Genomic DNA, 13,981 nt, shown 5'->3' with positions numbered 1-13,981 from the left:
TATTAATGAGGAAGAATAGGCGATGGTAGAAGGATAAAGGACAGCAGAATTAATCTACCAATACCCACTTTATAATGTCTGTTTCCAGTTTCTGGTGCAGGAATGGGGAATTATTTCAATTCTGGGAGCTGGATTGCTTTTTTGGACCCGGCTAGTGGAAATGGCAATGCCACTGGTTTGGGCTCCTGCTTCATCAATGAGTTTGTTGATACTGAAATATTCAGACGGGAAGGCAAGGTGAGATGATGCTTGAGACAGTAGATGCCAGACACTGGAATCCCAGGGCTAACTCATGCTTCTGAAACAGAACTGGTATAGGGCAGTGGGTATTCCCCCTATGATACAATCTGTGATAGGCCCCAAAGAGAAAACTTTTGTCATACAGCTAACCCAGGGAGGATTAAATGCCAATAGAATGGCATATACATTGACACCCTGTACCATAACTGCCATTCCCCACATTTGGTACCTGATGCCTAGATGCACCAAGGAATCTTGGCCAAAGAAATTTGTGTTGGGATCAGGGACAGATGGTATCATATTTGGGAGGGCTGGCAGCCTTTGAAAAGTACACTTTGACTGGGTGGAAATATGTTTTCAAAGGTGCAAACTGAGCCTGCATTTTCAGCAGTTTTCTAAATGCAGGTCTCACTGGAAAGCAATGTCCGCAGCCTCCTTTGAAATGTTAGCATTACCTGTAGCAATTAAATCAGAAATGCAGAGCTGCAGGTAGGTTCCAAAAATTATTGTAGAATGGCATGATCAGGAGACATACAAACAGTGGAGAGAGCAGGAAGGGAGGGACCTGACCAGCTTCCCCCTACTGACCCTCATGAAAGATTGATTAGCACCAAATGGATCTTGCTGATTAATCAGTCCCAATCATTGTATATCAGGAGTGTTTGGGTTCCAAATGGATGTCACCTGATATCACAGCCCCTCCCAGTCAGAGCCGGTGCACACTGATAAGGAACATCTTTCTACCATGCTATGGATTAAAAGGAGCAATTCGGCTTGGGCAGTGCCAAACTCTCGGCAGAGTATTGTAACCAACCAAGCTCCCCCCCCCCCCGCCACCTAGAGAATCTAAAGCTCTGTTCCTTACAATTTGCAAGGGAAAGAAGGCTCTGGATTAATTTGCAGTCAAACACCAAGCATTGAGTTGTTGCTGCTTCTGCTGTGTGCCAACTTATGGTGACATTGTGAATGAGTTGCCTCCCAAATGTTCTATGATCAACAGTCCAGCAAACTCGAGGCCATGGATTACTTCAATGAATCAATCCATCTTGTATCTGATCTTGCTCTTTTTCTGCTGCCTTTAACTTTTCCTAGTATTATTGTCTTTTCCAGAGAGCCTTCTTATGACATGTCCAAACTATGGCAGCTCATTTTTGTTTCTAGGGAGAGAGAGTTCAGGCTTGATTTGATCTACAACTCGCTTGTTTATCTTTCTGGTGGCCCATGGTATCTGCAAAGCTCTCCTCCAGCATCGTATTTCAAACAAATTGAGAGTTCCCCCCCCCCCAATCAACTTTCTTCATTAGGGAGTTTTCACATCCATACACAGTAACAGGGAATATAATAATGTGGGTGTCTTGGACTTTGTCTTCAGTGAATCATCCTTACAGTGGGGCCAAAATAATAGTCTCCAGAAAAACTGGAATAAATCCGCAGTGGCTTATGTCAGAACACACAATAACAAGTCATACAAAAGTTCAAAATGGCATCTAACTGGTACTTTTCTGCTCCAATTTTTACAAATACACTGCCATTTCGGACAGTAGAGAACTGCCTCCTTTCCCTTCCACTTCTCTGCCTGCCCCTTCCCCGTTTCCTCCACTTGTCGCTCCCTTGGCCCTCCCTTCACCACCATTGTGTCTTCAAATGTGTTTTCCTTTGCGCTTCCATGTGCACATGCAGAGGACCAGTTCCTTTTCTTTCTTTTTATAAAAAAACCTATATTTAAAATCACACAACTGAGGATGTGCATAAAAACCTCTTTTTTAAATAATAAAAGTGGGAGGAGGAGCAGGGCATGATGTCCCTGTCATATGACCTTGTTCCCAGCTCCCCCACCCCGACATGCCCACAACCACCACAGGATGCCAGATGAGAAGAAAGAAAAAAGCGCTGAAATTTGGTGACATGTTACAAGTGAGGTTTCACCTGTTCGCAGCTAATCCACAGCAGATACATTCTTCCAGGTTTATTACAAGAAGGTAGTTCTAGCCTGGATTATTTTTTCCCCTAGTTTCTTCATAGCTTCCTTTTAAAAAAACATCTGATTAGCACTGAGAATGAGTGCATTACCTAAAATATTTTGCTATCTGAGGTGAATGACAAAATGCGTTCTTGCAAACGTTTCTGTTTTTGGACTGCAACTTCCAGAATCTCTAGGAAGAGGAGGAAATGTCCAAATAGTAATACAGAACCTAACAACACAGGAGGATGACTCATATTTCCACACAGGTTGCCTCCATTTCCCTTGAAGAGAACAAGCTAACTGAAATTTACAGGGAACATACAGCTCTGTTCTCCAACAACTTTCTGCCACTCCCCGTCTCCCAGGATCTGCCACCTGAACAAACAGGTTCTTCTGTCTAATACAGAGTTGCCCAGGCTTGTTCCAGTGTCTCAGCCAAATTGCCTGTGTAGCTGGAAGATGAGCAATCCCACATTTCTTTGTTGCCTCCCCACCATCTCGCTTTCCACATCTGGTCACCTACAAAGTCCTACAAAGTGTTGTGATGACTGTCACTTCAAATGCTCTGGAAAAAAGTTGGTTCCAGGACATTATTATTATCTTTCCTAGAGCTTTGGAAAGTTGTTGTTGTTGTTCTTTAATTAAAGTTCTAGTCAGCAAAACCAGTGAAAGTGAGTATGTTTACTGGGGGTTCTGAGAACTGTGGTCAAAAATAACTTTTTCAAGTTGTGATTTCTCCAGCCCAGCTGTAGAAGAGGTTTGTTTGGAAACAGAAAACCTGAATCCAGAGAAGCTAAGCACATCCTTTTGTGTTGTTCCACACAGCTGCTCTTCCCGTCTGCTCATGTGCCAGGAGCTCTGTGGTTAACCCTTTCTGCAGCAAGGTCAAAAGCACAATTTGAATTTACTTGGCAGCATCACGTTTGCATCCATCCAGACGCTCTGGGGATGTACCAAGCGTGATGTTACTTGGAGACGCTGACAAGTGAGCCTTGCTCACGGATTCTGTTCAAGCTCTGCCCAGTTGGTACCAACCCCAGGAGTCTCAACAGGTAGCTCTTGGCTGAAGAGAAAAATGGAGCTAAACCATAGGCATAGCTTGCACTAGAAGGAGATGAATAGCTCTTTATATCTAAAGTGAATTTTTAAAAATGCCACAGTAAACATCTTATGCTCTAATGAAATTCTCCTGTAATGGGAACAGAATGCTGGTCTTCTTCAAAAGCCAATTTCCAGCAATGGTAACCCCAGTTTCACAGGAAGGCTTGGTCTATGTCACCGAAAACTCTCTCTACATAACACGATTATTTAAAGTGGCTCCGCCTAACATTTAGTCTTGTAGCAATAGTCTTGTGACAAAGATCTGTTCTACCTTCTCTTCCTTTGTCAAATGCCATGATCATTAATGTGGTAACCACGATAAAAATTGGATATATCTTTTGGTTAAAACAAATACCTGGCATTAGTGAAACCTACATCCTCTCCACAATCCTTGGTTGTAATTAGTTTTAATTGTCCTCTTGCTGCACATGGACTAGCTTGCCACTGCCAAATCAGAACCCTTTTTTTACAATAAAAGATTTGTGTTAACAGGAAAAAGAGAAAGAGGATATTGCAGGTGCAGGATTTAAAATTCAGCCACAAGATCTGAGATATCTGGAAACAAAGGTCTGAGCTCAAGTTTGAAACAATGGGATTTATTGCCCCAGAAAGCCAAAAGCAGTTATATTGGCTTGGCAGTGAGAATGGTATCCTGCTCAACTACTGTGTGTTATCATAGGACTTCCTGTATATATATGAGTCTGGGATACTGGCAGATAAAATAGGACTGTGAGCTATCTAAAATTTTTCAACAGTTCAGCAGGGAAAAACACCAAATTCAACTGCCTGAAGATCTTCCCCCCCCCCCCGAAAAGGAAGGGAGTTATGTAAGTCCATGCTTCATGTACAAGTGCTCTGATCTGACGTATGTTCTGCTATTAAGTCAGTTCTTTAAAAACCCAGCCTAAACCAAAGTTAATCTAAAACAAAAGTCAAGATCTTCACCAGGAACTCCAAACTTCATTTACCTCCCTAAAATAATCATATAAATTTGGATAATTTATTTCTTTCACATATAACTGGCTAATATGAGATGTAGCTCTATAGAGTATCTTTCCTGACTTCTCCCCCTCAATCCCCCTTTCCCCCCAGGGCTAAGGAGCAGTGTACCAACTGCAGGTGCATGGGTAAAGGAGAGCCGGTAGGGATGCATGGGTATGAGCAACATGACCGGTGATGCTGAGAGAGATGGAAGGCACAGACTTCATTTCTCTGCAAAAGAGAGCCAAAATTTCCTGCAGATTTTTTTTGGTACAGTAATTATCCTCTTTAATTTTTATTGCATTCTGCATTAATATTACAATTGATTCAATTGCTTCAGTACTTATAATGTATTGTGTTGTTATTGTATAGAATGATTGCTTTTATTTCTATCCCAGTTTTCTCCCACAATTGGGACCCAAGACAGCATATAAAATTGTTTCGTTATTTTGTACACTGCCTTGTAGGTTCCAATTATGGGAGAAAACTGGGATAGAAATAAATAAATGAAAATTATACTTACCAGGGGTAAAAGGCATGCATATCAGGAATTCAAACTGCTCTGCTTTTGATGCAGAATTTCACAAGCAAAGTTGTGTATGGTGAAAACAACTGTCCATTCTGTGGCACCTTGAAGACTATCAGATTTATTGTGGCTTGAATTTTCACAGCATAGAGCTTACTTCATCAGATGATGAAAGATGGCGCTGGCGCTGGGCGACTAGCGTTTTCTCTCGCCGCTCCAGTTCGCCGCTTGGGACTTCTTCTTTCTTCTTCTCTCTTCTTTTCCACTTTCTTTTTTTTTTTCCTTCTCCTTTCTTGTCCCCCCTCTTTTTCCCCTGTTTGCCTGGAGCCGGTGTCTCCCGACGGTGCTAAAACTTACCGGGAGAGTTGCGGAGAGTCGCGGAGCGTGGGACTGAGGCTGGCTGGACCCTGGAGGTGAGGCGGCTGTGGCTCGAGACGCGCTGTGGAGGTGTGGAGTCGCGGGGGTCCGCAGCCGGCTTGTTGCTGGGGGGTCCGGGAGCCAGGAGGTCCTGCTGTTCTCCCCGACGGGGCTGGTCTTGGGGAGTGATTGGAGCGAACGGAGTCAAGTGGAGTCCGAGCCCTGAATACAGCGGTCCGTGGCTGGAGGTTCTTTGCGCAGCCCTGCTTGGCCCTGGAGGATTTGGTGCAGTTTCCTTGCGGGGGACTGATTGACTGGTGACCGGAGGCCGGCGGGATCCCCGACGAGTGGATGGAGCGGGGGGATCGGAGCCGACCAGAGCCAGGAGAGCGTAACGTTGTCCTGGGAGCCTGGGGGAACTGCGGGATCGCCAGGACGCCGGAGCTCCTGCGAGCCGGCGCCATGTTGGTGGCCCTTTCCTCTGTTTTCGGCTACCCCGCTTGTTGCTGTTTCTTATCTAACAAAGGTGTTCCCCAAATTGACTTTCCAAAGTTGGGAACGGCAGGGACTAAGCCTTTACCATCTTGGCTTTTGACGCTTTTGCCCAGGCTCGGAACTAATATCAACGTGGGCTCAGAACTAACAACCAAGATCTGTGAGCCTCTCCCCATGAGTAAGAACTATAAATTAGCCCCACCATTGAGTCTAACAACAAGGCTACAGGGTAGAAGAGTGCAATCTTCGAGCACATGTGGGGGATAACTGTGTTATTCTGTCATTAGTATTTTTTTTCCCCATTTTATTGTATTATTTTTGATTATTTTATTTCATTTTATTTTAATTATTACTAAGTTTGATTTGTTGTTATATGTGTGTTTTTTTTTTTTAAATGGTGTATTTAGTTAGTCTTTGTATTGTAAAAATTTTGATTTGTTAAATTGTATTAAGTTATTAGTTTTTCTCTTTCCTTTTCTTCTATTTTTCTTTTCGTCATGGAATGGAGGGCCTGCCTTCCCAGCGAGGGGCCACAAAACATCTCTGTGATTACGGGTAGAGGGCGATATGGCTTTGGCTCCGTCCCTACTCGTGTTAGAAGAACTATGAACAGATGTTTAAAGGCTGTTCCTTGTTCTGAGACGGAGACCAACCCCCAGTACCGAGGTAGCCAGACTAGCCAGCCCTCTACTCTACGCCTGGTGTTGTTGAATGCCAGGTCTGTATCTAATAAAACCCAGCTAATTTACGATCTTATTCTGGAGGAAGATGCAGACCTGGCTTGCATAACCGAAACATGGATTGGCGGAGAGGGGGGTCCCCCCCTAGCTCTCATTTGCCCGCCCGGTTATGCTGTCCAACACCAGGGTAGACTAGAGGGACGGGGAGGGGGAGTAGCTATCGTTTACAAGTCTACCCTAGAGGTAGTTAGGCGCTCCTCGGTGGTAAAGCCGGGTCTTGAGGCCCTCCACGTGTGGATTGGGGCTAGGGACGGAATTGGGATCTTGCTGGGTTACCGTGCTCCCCGCGACCCAGCCATTTCCCTTCCGGAGCTGGTGGACTTTGTCTCTGCGGCATTGCTGGGTTCCCCGAGACTATTGGTCCTGGGGGACTTCAACATGCATGCGGGGGCAGAGGCTTCCGGACCAGCTCTTGAGTTCCTGGAGACCATGGCCTTCTTGAACATGTCCCAGCATGTCAACGGCCCTACACACGTGGGCGGCCACACACTAGACCTGGTTTTTTCCACCAACGGGAGTGAGAGTGGTCCGATGGTGACTGACCTCGAGTTGGTTCCCTTGTCATGGTCGGATCACCACCTAATAAAATGTGTCACCAAGATGGCTCTCCCCCCTCGCAGGGAGCAGGGACCTATTGTCATGGTCCGCCCTCGAAGGCTACTGGATCCAATTGGATTCCAGGATGCCATGAGAGGAGTTACGGCTGACCTGGCTGGCGCTCCTGTCGAGGCACTGGTTGACGGCTGGTTCACTGCCGCGGCTAGTGCCGTAGACACGATCGCGCCTAAACGCCCTCTCCGCCGCAGAGATCGCCCGGCGCCCTGGTTTAACCAGGATCTCCGGGCGTCGAAGCGGGTCAGGAGACGGCTAGAGCGCAAATGGAGAAAGGACCCGACGGGTTTCAATCGTATAGCTGTTAAGGTCGCTACTAACCTTTACCAGGCTAAGGTAAAGGCTGCCAGTCGAACTTACCTCGCTAACCAGATAAGCGAGGCGTCTAACCAGCAGGCGGAATTATTCCGTATAGTACGCGACCTATCCGGAATTGGCCCGGGTGATAGGCCTCCCCCTAGTTTTACACCGGACCAATTTGCAGCATTTTTTAAATCTAAAGTGGAGGCCATCCGCCGGGACCTCGCTCCTTTTTTGAATACAGTGAGTCGAGTTGAGATGTCCAGCGCTCCGTCTTGTCCGGTGATTTTTGATACCTTTCAGCCTGTTTCGTCCGATACTGTCGCCAGGACGCTTGACCGCTGTCGTGCCACCACCTCCTCCTTGGATCCTTGCCCAGCCTGGCTAATCAAAGCAGCCAGGCCTTCAACAACGGAATGGGCTACTGTAATAATTAATCGGTCTTTCCTTGAGGGCAGATTTCCCTCTGCCCTCAAGGAAACACTCATTAGGCCCATTAGAAAGAAACCTAGTTTGGCGGCGGACGAAATTGGCAATTATAGGCCCGTCGCCAATGTTTCTTTCTTAAGCAAGGTAGTCGAGAGGGTGGTGGCCGATCAGCTTCAGGCGTTCCTGGATGAAACAGATGCCCTGGATCCATTCCAGTCGGGCTTCAGGCCGCGCCACGGAACAGAAACGGCATTGGTCGCCCTGTGTGATGACCTATTGAGGGAGGCCGACAGGGGCAAAATGTCTCTGCTGGTCCTCCTCGATATCTCAGCGGCCTTTGATACCATTGACCACGGTATCCTCCTGGGGAGGCTCACCGAGTTGGGAATAGGTGGCCAGGCTTTCGCCTGGCTCCGTTCCTTCTTGGAGGACCGCCCCCAGAGAGTACAGCTTGGGGAGAATGTCTCGGCCCCGTGGAGCCTCAATTGTGGGGTCCCACAGGGGTCGATCATCTCCCCAATGCTGTTTAACATCTATATGAGGCCGCTGGGGCGGGTCATCAGGGGGTGTGGAGCGATGTGCCATCAATATGCGGATGACACGCAGCTCTACATCTCCTTTTTTCCAACTGCAGGAGATGCCGTTCTGTCCCTTCAGCGTTGCCTGGGGACCGTATTGGAATGGATGCAGGAGAACGGGCTGAGGCTGAACCCGGACAAGACGGAGGTACTAAGGGTGGGCGCTCCCACAGTTGGGGACTTGGGAAACTCCCTCACTTTTGGGGGTGTGACTCTGCCCGCCAGGGATGGGGTCCGCAGCTTGGGGATCCATCTGGACCCGGCGCTCACTATGGAATCTCAGGTGGCGTCTGTGGTCCGTACCGCTTTTTTCCATCTCAGGCGGATAGCCCAGCTGCGACCCTACCTTGATGTGGGGGCGCTTACTACCTTGGTGCATGCGCTCGTAATCTCAAGATTAGACCACTGTAATGCGCTCTACGTGGGGCTACCTTTGAGGTTGCTGCGGAAACTACAGGTGGTGCAGAATGCTGCGGCCAGATTACTTAGTGGAGTGAGAAGATTCCAACATATCTCGCCCACTCTGGCCGCACTGCATTGGCTGCCCATCCGATTCCGCATCGACTTCAAAGTGTTGATGCTTACCTATAAAGCCCTAAACGGTTTAGGACCTCGATACTTGGTGGAACGCCTTCTCCCACCAAGATCTACCCGTGTCACTCGTGCGAGCCAGGAGGTGAGGCTGAGGAGCCTAACGCCGAGAGAGGCCCGGAAGGAGAAGACCAGAAATCGGGCCTTCTCGGCGGTGGCTCCTCGTCTCTGGAACAACTTACCTCCTGAGATTCGCGCGGCTCCCTCGCTGGACATTTTTAAGAAACAACTAAAAACATTGATGTATAGGCAGGCTTTCCCAACAGAAAACTCCTGACGATTTTTCCTTTCTTATATCTTTCTTTGATTTCTATCTTAGTCTAGGTGTAATGTTTTAAAACTATATTGTTTCTTTTATTGTAAGCCGCCTAGAGTGGGCTAATATGTCCAGATAGGCGGGATAGAAATAAAATAAATAAATAAATAAATAAATAAATAAAGATGCAACACTGCAGATGATAAACATCTCTCGATATTGAAGACATGATCCTAGGCAGAAAAACCTTAGGTTGCAGTTTCCAGTACTGCTGCTGCTGTTGATGTGATTCTTGTGCCTTTTTCTATGGAGAGGACAAAGAAGTGCTGTTGTTGATATGAGGCTTATGGTGCAAAGAGGCAAGAGAGTCTGCTTTTCTATCCTTCATTTACATGGAAGATATGTTCCATCTCCCGACAATGGAGAAATGAAATATAAGGATTTGTGAGATGTCTCCTGTTTCAAGAAATGACCTTAATTTCAAAGGATTGTCCCTTTTTGAAGCAGAACTGTTGCATATATTTCAGTGGCTATTCCTTCTTTCACACTGCTATTTAAGTCTGTAAAACTTTGCACAATTAACATCACAACTTCATATAGATCCCATTTTGGATAATTCCTATCTGACCATCTTCTTGTGTCTGCGCCCTCTCCAGATGCAGGGTCTCCTACTGTGCTGTGGGGTGACAGCTGGCCATGAAAGGACTTCTCAAACAAGCACTGTGAGATGCTGACAGCTCCTTTGTCTCTGCCGCTCACCCTTTCACCCACCAGGTCCCTGAGGTCTCTCCAACTGCAGTTACAGATCAACAGACAAGAGGAGAGAGGCAACCTGCAGCTCCAGAAGCCATATCAATGCTGAAGCAAGTGCCATGAGTTGAACAGAAAGTCTTCCGCATTGTGGGGAATCATTCAATCTAGAAAAACAACATAAAGAAAGGGCACTGTATGCCCCACAAGAGACAGACAAGGGAGACATCATGTGGCCTCCCCTGGGGAGGAACCTTCAAGGGACTCATCAGTTGGGATCTGTTTATGAGTCAAGCACAGAAGGTTTCACTGTTAGCAGACCTTGTGGTAGGAAACTGAAGGGAATGCATTTGCTCTGCAGACAATTGGACTTCCATTGCCTCCTCAGAGCTAGGCCCATCCTAAGCCTCTTGAGCTGTATGTGTGACCAAGGAGAAACCATTTGGTTTCATTTTATCATTCCTTAAAGTTAGATACTGCTCTTTATTAGCTGTGGGTCCGATGGCAATTTTTAGAGTTTATATTTTAATTGCATTTTAATTGTTTTGACTTTTTATTGTATTTTAAATGTTGTAAGCCGCCCAGAGACCTTTGGGTAGTGTGGGCGGCATATAAATACATACATACATACATACATACATACATACATACATACATACATACATACATACATACATACATACATACATACATACATACATACATACATACATACATACATACATACATAAATAAATAAATAAATAAATAAATAAATAAATAATCCCAGAGGGTTTTAATAAGTAATATTAATTGAAAAAATGTGTTTGTAGTGCTCTTCCCCATATACTAACACATACTCTCAGGGAAGCTAGATTTGCTCAGAGCAGACGCTGATGTATCTCCTCAATCATGGGTGGATATATGTCAACCTTGCGTAATTCAGTTTTTCTTTTTGTGGAACCTCAATATGGACCAGCTAGGCCCAACTAGAAAACAACGGCTTAGAACAGTGGAGAGATCAGGTGTAAATCTATAGTTAAAGAAAAGGACAATACATGTTTGAGGAATCAAGGAACAGAACAAGAGTGCGCCTCAGCAGTGCCTTCACACAAACATCTAGTCTTTGTCCCCCTACCATCAGTAGGTTTTTCAATAGCCTCAGGGTTGTTATTGTTAAATAGTTGGAATGAGAAATCTTTGGTGATCTATCAAACCAGAGATCTGTCAGTAAAATCCCACTCTGTTTTCTGCCTGCTCCAAATTTTTTAAAACACAGATTTTTTTTAACTGTACAAATTCCCTGTCAGACTCCCTTGGGCACACACATCCTGAAAATTCAAGCACAAATATTCAAAATGAGCGGTTGCTTTGGTGTCTTTTACGTTGCAGCCAATGAGACTTGCACATTTTCAGTACTGATGATGCTTAAGAAGAGGAGATTCTGGGCAAAGAGAATGTTTTGTTTCAATATGGTTTGGGCAGTTTGAGTCAAGCCAAACACTTCTTAACCCTTATATCATTTGTGTTACATGACACTACCTGTTGTTCAAGTTCTTAATAAACAGGTATGCATAACTTATCTATCTTTCCCACTGTTCTCCAACTGCACATCTCTCAGTTTGCAAGAGCACAATTGTTTTCCAACTATGCATTTTGTGTCCAACTTCATGTTTTAAAAAAACCCTGTCCACACCCCAATCTTGATGTCATGTATAGTAGCAAGAAGTAGCAGGACATGGTACAGGTCAGATACTATAGCACCTGGGAAAGCTTCTTAAGTGGGCCACTTGCTTTGACAATTTCTGAAGTCCAATCCTGTGTTTCTTTTATGGTACAGTATCCTTCTACTAGAAAGGTACAATTTTTTTTTACCGCTACTTCTATAATCCCCCAGTCAATATAGCTGGTATTTGTAGAGGTGTAGTCCTAAAATATAACATTTTCAAATCTTGCCTCATTCTTCTTCATAAAGTGGGAAGGTTAAGGAACATACCTTTGGCCTAACTTTTCCTACTTCTTCAAGGTGAGGAAACAAGGCAGCCCATGGCTACCAATGTTGGCTCAGGCTCATGATCTCAGGTTTGGGAATGCAGGTTTGGATACGGGGAGGGGGGGAATTCCTGAGGTTGTGAATCTTTTGCTTTTTAGGCACAGGAGTCCTAGTCTTTCTTGGCACCACTGATTCCTCAGCTCTTGACCCAGATTCAACCTTTAAACCTTAAATCTACAACTATATGCATGCTTTCTTAACACATGCCATTTGAAACCAGTGGGAATGATTTCTGAATAAATATACTTAGGATCAAGATTGCATAAGGGATACAATGTCCCAGTTAAGGTAACTCTTGGTGCAACTGTCAGTTTAACACAACCCTGTCTTCTCAGTGGATGAATCTGGTCAAGCTTACGGAGAGAGTGAGCAATTCCTAGAACTTGGGAAAGTTGTGCTATGAACTACAGCTTCCAGATTGCTGTCGGCAATGTTTTATGCCATTTCTGAAATGCCAGTACCAATGCTGAAGAGCAAATTGTGCAATTCCAGGGGGGGAAAAAGGACAAGAGGGAGGGTCTGTGGTGTCATTCTGCATTAAATGAATCATTTAGCTTTAGGAATGTTTAAGTTCACTCCAGACTGCTTATCCTCCTTTGTGTCTGGATACTGATTAAGGCTGAAAATTCTCTGGACTTCTGTGGAAACAGAGGAATGTTTTTGAGTAAGTGCAGATCAGGAAGGAGAAGAGGCTGTGGAATGACAAGGAAAGGACCTATACAACCATGGTTTTATTGGGGTCACTGTTGCCCCACATTTGTCTTCTCAGGTCTCTGAATGCTGAGGTGATGGGTGGCGTCTTCCTTACTTAGAAACTTGGATTGCTTCTGCTTCTGCTTCTGCTTCTGCTGCTGCTGCTGCTATGGAAACAGCTGCTAAAGACAGGGTGATCTCCATTGTTGGACTGACAGACGAAGAAGACCCAAAATTCAGTTTGACTTGTTCATGACTGCTGGGGGCCTGAGATGTATTAGCTGAGACTAATACACGTAATCATCCTGCATAGTGATAGTGAGGTGACATTTATTCCCAGGAGAGACACGAGAATACACTTCATGAGGGCTATGGATGAACTATCTGGGCTGGCTCAACTAGGCTGGTTTCAGAGTTTCAGGAATGGTCCCCATCCCATGGTGTTGTAGAGCCAGTGTTTGCAAAATCAAAGTGCTGAGACTGTGATTAGCAGAAATGATGATGTCATCTATCAACTTCCCCTTTCTTCTTGGGTGACCTGTAATCCCTCATAGTAGTAGCGGGTAGGGAATGTATTTTCTTGAGAACAGTGTGTCATTCTGAGTTACCCTGATTATAATGGGGAGTATTTTGTGGTAACTTGGTTTCAATGTGCCAGTAAGATGTTACTGTTTCAAAAGGCCTCCTGGTGGAAATGGAAAGTGCTGACATAAATTGGATCAAGACCAATACATCTGACTGCATTTTTGGACTCACCTTATGGACATTGTGATGGGTACTATCACAATGAGCTCCTGAAACATTTACCATTGCATCATTGGTCCCCTGTTAGGCATCCTAATGCACAATAGCAGCAGCATTTCGGAGCACAGCTGACCTAGCCCTTCTTAGCCCCTTCCTTAACTCCTGCTATGTTGGACCCTGTTTGTGCCTGATCTTGAACTACGTTTCATCCTGCCTTCATGTGATATTGCCTGAATCACCTACTCCTTCCTAGATCACTCTGCCAACCTGGACCCTATTTCACCCTATTTTTGGGTTTTCCTTGTCTGAATTATCTGCTTCCTGCTTAGATCCTGCCAGATTAGTCTTTGGATAGTCTGGACTTTGCTCTTGCAAGCTGCTGTATCTGAAAAAGGACAGGGGTGGGGTGGAGGCCATTGCATTTGATTTGGATGATTTGGACAGGGAGAAGAAGTAGGATTTGATGAAAGGCATGGGAGGAGTGAGATTAGAAATTCAAAGTCCTAGACCAGTTTGTTGCTGCTGTATTAACAGTAGAGATAGAACAAGCCCTCCCTCAGATCCTATGAAATGACAAAGTTACGTACAGTGTA

The sequence above is a fragment of the Pogona vitticeps genome, chromosome 3 (genome assembly GCF_051106095.1).
Source record: "Pogona vitticeps strain Pit_001003342236 chromosome 3, PviZW2.1, whole genome shotgun sequence".
NCBI lineage: Eukaryota > Metazoa > Chordata > Lepidosauria > Squamata > Agamidae > Pogona > Pogona vitticeps.
The sequence above is the reverse complement of the archived record's forward strand: the minus strand, read 5'-3'. Positions refer to the sequence as shown.